Source organism: Piliocolobus tephrosceles, chromosome 3 (assembly GCF_002776525.5).
Source record: "Piliocolobus tephrosceles isolate RC106 chromosome 3, ASM277652v3, whole genome shotgun sequence".
Taxonomy (NCBI): domain Eukaryota; kingdom Metazoa; phylum Chordata; class Mammalia; order Primates; family Cercopithecidae; genus Piliocolobus; species Piliocolobus tephrosceles.
Window position 1 is genome coordinate 26,276,527 of NC_045436.1, and position 6,333 is coordinate 26,282,859.

A 6,333-nucleotide genomic window follows, 5' to 3' on the forward strand; every position below is an offset into this window, starting at 1 on the left:
ATTGTAGTCATCCTGTTTCACTTTGTGAGAGAGAAAACTGAGAAGCACTTCTGAAATTCTCAGTTCAAAGGCTTACTAAAAGACTGAGGACAAATCTTAGGTCTATAGAATGCTTTCCCATCCTCGATACCTTCCCACTACATTACTAAAAGCCTTTCTGTAGCAAGTCTCTTCCCCAGCACCTCATATCCAGCCATCAAGGAAAAATTACAAGGCATACTAAAAGACAGAAAAGCACAGTTTGAGGAGACAGCAAGCATCAGAACCAGACTAAGATATGGTAGGGATATTTGTACTATCAGACCAATACTTTAAAACAACTATAATTCATATGCTAAGGGCTCAGATGGATAAAGTGGACATCATGCAAGAACAGATGGACAATGCAAGCAGACAGATGAAAATTCTAAGAATAAAAAAGAAATGCTAGAGAGCAAAAACACAAACAGATATGAAGAATGCTTTTCATGCTCATTGGTGGAATGGACATGGCTGAGAAAGAGTATCTGAGCTCGGACGTCTGGCATGGAATTACCTAACAGGAAAGCAAGGAGAAAGAAAATTGTGAAAAGAACAAATATCTAAGAACTGTGGTTCACCTATGAAAAGTATAACATAAGCAAAATGGGAATATGAGAAGGAAAAGAGAGTAAAGAACAGAAGAAATATTTCAAGCAATAACAATAAGGAATTTCTCAAATGAATAACAGACACCAAACCATAGACCCAGGAACTCAGAGAACACAAGATAAATATTTAAAAAGGTGTATATAGACATATCATTTCACATTTTAGAAAATCAAAGATAAACAAAACATTCTGAAAGAAACCAGAGGAAAAACATGTTACCTATAGAGGAGCAAAGATAAGAATTATATCTGACTTCTCAGAAACCATGTAAGCAGGAATAGCATGGAGCAAAAATATTTAAAATCTTGAGAAGAAAAAATTACCTACCAAGCTAGAATTCTGTACCCTTTAAAATTATCCTTTAAAAGTGAATGAGAAATAAATACTTTCTCAGGCAAACAGAGAAATCATCAGAAATCAACATAGGCCTTAAACAAAAAATGTTAAAAGGAGTTCTTTAGAGAGAAGGAAAATATTACAGGTCAGAAACTCAAATCTACATAAAGACAGGAAGAACATCAAAGAAATAATAAGTTAGGGTAAAATAAAACTTTATTTTTTTGTATTCCCAATTGACCTAACAGATAACAGTTTGTTCAAAATAGTAATAGCAAAAATTTATTTGATTATATATATATATTTCTGTATATATATATATAATATATGCTTATGTATACTTACATACACGGGGATGGGAGGAAATAATTCAAATTATTTTGTTATTACAAGATACATTACCTCTGAAGGGTGACATGGTTAAATCTCTGTTCTCGCTCAAATCTCATGTCGAATTGTAATCCCCAGTGTTGGAGGTGGGGCTTGGTGGGAGGTGATTAGATTATGTGGGTGTAGTTCTCATTCATGTTTTAGCACCATCCTCTTGGTGCTCTTCTTGTGATAGTGAGTGAGTGAGTTATTGCAAGATCTGGTTGTTTAAAAGTCTGTAGCACTTCCCCCCCCCCCCCCCCCCCCCCCGAGTTCTGCTCCTGCCATGTAAGAAGTACCTCACTCCCCCTTTGCCTTATTCTATGAGTAATAGCTTCCCAAGGCCTCCTGAGAGGCAGAAGCCAATATGCTTCCTGTACAGTGTGCAAAACTGTGAGCCAATTAAACTTATTTTCTTTGTAAGTTATGTAGTCTCAGATATTTCTTTATGGCAGTGCAATAATGAACTAATATAGAAAATTGATACCGAGAAGTAGAGCATTGCTATAAAGATACCTGAAAATGTGAAAGCAGCTTATAGACGATGAAGTCCAGGCTGACGAGGTCTCAGATGGAAATGAGGAACTTATTGGGAAGTGGAACAAAGGTCACTTTGGTTATGCTTTAGCAAAGAACTTGTGCTTTGGTTCTAGGGATCTGTGAACTTTAAACTTAAGAATAATGATTTAGGGTATCTGGCACAATAAATTTCTAAGTAGCAAAGTATTTAAGATGTGACCTGGCTGCTTGAACAGCTAAGCTCATATGCATGAGCAAAGAAATGACCTGAAACTGGAACTTATATTTAAAAGGGAAGCACAGCCTAAAAGTTTGGAAAATTTTCAGCTTAGTCATGTGGTAGAAAAGGAAAGCCCATTTACAGAAGAGGAATTCAAGCAAGCTGCATAAATTTGCATAATAAAAAGGAAGGCAAGTGCTAATATGCAAGACAACAGGGAAAAGGCCTCTAAGACATTTCAGAGATTTTCACAGTAGCCCTTCCCATCACAGACCCAGAGGCTTAGGAAGACAATGGTTTTGTGGGCCAGAACCAGGACGGCAATGCCCTGCGCCACCTCTAGACACTGCTTTCTGCATTCCAGCTGCTTCAGCTCCAGCTGTGGCTCAAAGGGGCCCACGTACATCTCAGATCACTTCTTCAGAAGATGTAAGCCATAAGCCTTGGCTGCTTCCATGTGGCATTAAGCCTGCAGGTGCACAGAATGTAAGAAGAGTTGAGGCTTGGAAGCCTCTGCCTAGATTTCAGAGGATGGATGGAAATACCTGGATGTCCAAGCAGAAGCCTGCTGCAGGGACAGAGTCCTCATGGAGAACCTCTACTGGTGCAGTGCAGAGCAGGGGTTGGAGCCCCTACACAGAGTCCCCACTGGGGCACTCCCTAGTGGAGCTGTGAGAAAGAGGCCACTATTCTTCAGATCCTAGAATAGTAGGTCCCCTAGCAGCTTGCACCCTGTGCCTGGAAAAGTTGCAGACACTCAACTTCAGTCTTGGAGAGCAGCCACTGGGACTGGATCCTGCAAAGCCACAGGGGCAGAGCTGCTCAAGGCTTTGGGAGCCCCTTGTTTGCATCAGTATGCCCTAGATGTAAGACATAGAGTCAAAAGGGATTATTTTGGAGCTTTAAGATTTAATAAGTGTTCTGCTGGGTTCTGGATTTGCTTGGGTCCCATAGTCCCTTTCTTTCAGCTGATTGCTGCCTTTTGGAATGGCAATGTATACCCAATGCCTATACCCCTATTGCATGTTGAATGTAGCTAACTTGTTTTTGATTTTACAGGCTCATAGGTGGAAGGAACTAACCTTGTCTTAGACGAGACTTTGGACTTTGAACTTTTGAGTTAATGCTAGAATAAGTTAAGACTTTGAGGGACGGTTGGGAAGGCATGACTGTGTTTTGCAATGTGAGAAGGATATGAGATTTGGGAGGTGCTGGAGTGGAATCACCTGGTTTTAATCTGTGTCTCCACTCAAATCTCATGTTGAATTGTACTCCCCAGTGTTGGAGGTGGAGACTGGGAGGAAATGATTGGATTATGTGGGTGTAGTTCTCATTAATGGTTTAACACCATCCTCTTAGTGCTCTTCTTGTGATAGTGAGTGAGTTATTCGAAGATTTGATTGTTTAAAAGTGTGGAACACTTTTCCCCCACAAGTCCTGCTCTTGCTGTGTGAGAAGTGCATCACTCCCCTTTTGCCTCCTGCCATGTATAAAGCTTCCTGAGGCTTCCCCAGAAGTAGAAGTCATTATGCTTCCTGTACAGTGTGCAAAATTGTGACCCAATTAAAACTCTTTTCTTTATAAATTACCTAGCCTTGGGTACTTCTTTATAGCAGTGCAAGAATGGACTAATTCAAGTGGTATAGTGTTTCTGAAAGTGGGCTTAGATTAGTTGTAAATGTGTATTACAAATTCTAGAAAAAATATTATAATAGTGAAAAAAGACTACAGTACTAAAACTAGTTTTAAAAACCCACTAAAACAATTAAAACATCACAACTGACATACTGAGAGAGGATAAAATGGTATTATATAAAATAAAAAATTAAAACCACAAAGGCAAAAAAAAAAAAAGGAGAAAAAATTGGGACAAAGTATAAGGGCAACAAGCTGATAATAATAGCAACTATGACAAACATTAATCCGACAATATCAAGAATCACTTTGAACATCAATGATCTAAATGCACCAGTTAAAGTATGGAGATTGTTAGAGTGGGCAAAAAACAAGATCTGACTATTTGTTATCTATAAGAAACCCATTTTAAATATAAAGATACATAGATGAAAAGTACATGGATAGAGAATGATATACAATGCTAGTATTAATCAAAGTAAAGCAGGAGTAGCTATGTTAATTTCAGACAGAACAGCATTCAAAGGAAAGAAAGTTATCGGACATAAAATGGGCCATTATATAATGATAAATGTCAGTTCTCCAAGAAGACATAAAAAACATTAACATTTATATGACTAACAAAAGAGTAGCATAATATGTGAGGTAAAAACTGATTTAACTACAAGGAGAAATAAATGAAACCACTATTATAGTTGAAGATTTCAACATCCCTCAATTAGAAATGGACAGATACAGCAGTCAGAAAATCAGTAAGGGCATAGTTGAACTCAACAGCACCATCAATTAACTGGGTATAATTGAATATCAACTGAATATCAATTATGTAATTTATCACATCAACAGGCTAAAAAATCACATGATCATGTTAATGGATGCGGAAAAAAACATTTGAAAAAATCTAGCATCCATTTATAATAAAAACTCTCAGCAAAGCCGACTAATAGAGGAACAGAATACCAAATACCACATGTTCTCACTTAGAAGTGGAAGCTAAATATTGAATACACATAGACAAAAAGATAGGAACAACAGACACTGGGGACTGCTTCATGGGGGAAGATAGGAAGGAGGCATGGGTTGGAAGGCTACTTATACTACATTCACTACCTGGGTGATGGGATCATTCATACACCAAGCCTCAGCAACATGCAATTTGCCCATGTAACAAACCTGCACATGTACTCCCTGAACCTAAAATAAAAGTAGCAAAAGCAAAGAGAGAATGAGAAGAGAAGCCACAGACCTAGGAGAAAATATTTTCAAAAGACCTATCTGGTTCTAGATCCTTGAGGAATCGCCATACTGTCCTCTATAATCATTGAACTAATTTACATTCCCACCAACAGTGTAAAAGTGTTCCTATTTCTCTACAGTCTCACTAGTTTCTCTTGATTCTTGACTTTTTAATAATCGCCATTCTGACTGGCATGAGATGGTATCTCATTGTGGTTTTGATTTGCATTTCTCTAATGATCAGTGATGTTGAGCATTTTTTCATGTTTGTTGGCTGCATAAATGTCTTCTTTTGAGAAGTGCCTGTTCATGTTCTTTGCCCACTTTGAAATACCATTTGACCCAGCAATCCCATTACTGTGTATATAGCCAAGGAATATAAATCATTCTATTATAAAGATACATGCACATGTATGTTTATTGCAACACTCTTCACAATAGCATAGATGTGGAATCAATGCAAATGCCCATCAATGATAGCCTGAATTAAGAATATGTGGTGCATGTATGCCATGGAATACTACGCAGCCATAAAAAAAGGAATGAGATAGGTCTTTTGCAGGGACATGGATGGAGCTGGAAGCCATTATCCTCAGCAAACTAATACAGGAACAAAACTCCAAACGCTGCATCTTCTCACTCATAAGTGGGAGCTGAACAATGAGAATACATGGACACAGGGAGGGGAACAACACACACTGGGGCCTGTTGGCAGGGAGTCAGGGGAGGGAGAGAATTAGGATAAATAGCTAATGCATGTTGGGCTTAATACCTAGGTGATGGGTTGATAGGTGCAGGAAACCATCTTGGCACACGTTTAACTATGTAACAAACCTGCACATCCTGCACATGGATCCCAGGACTTAAAATAAAATTTAAAAAAAAGACATATCTGATAAGAGGCTGTAATCAAATACATACAAAGAACTTTGAAAACTCAACAAGAAAAGTAACAGCTCAATGTAAAAATGTATAATACTTGAACAGATATTTCACCAAAAAAAGTTACACAGAAGTTAAATAAGCATATGAAAAGTTGCTCAATATCATATGTCATTAGAGAACTGAAAATTAAAATAACAAAGAGATACTACCACATACCATTAGAATGGCCAAAAGACTAACACCACCAAATGCTGGCAAGGATGGGGAGCAACAGGAACTCTCATTCATTTCTAGTGGGAATTCACAAGGGTACAGTCACACTGGAAGATAGTTTGGAAGTTCTTATAATACTGAACATATTCTTACCATATGATCCAACAGTCACACTCCTTGGTATTTACCCAAAAGAGTTAAAAACTTATGTCTACACAAAGCTTGCACATGGATGTTTATAGCAGCTTTACTCCTCCTTGCCAAAACTTGGAAGCAACCACAATATCCTT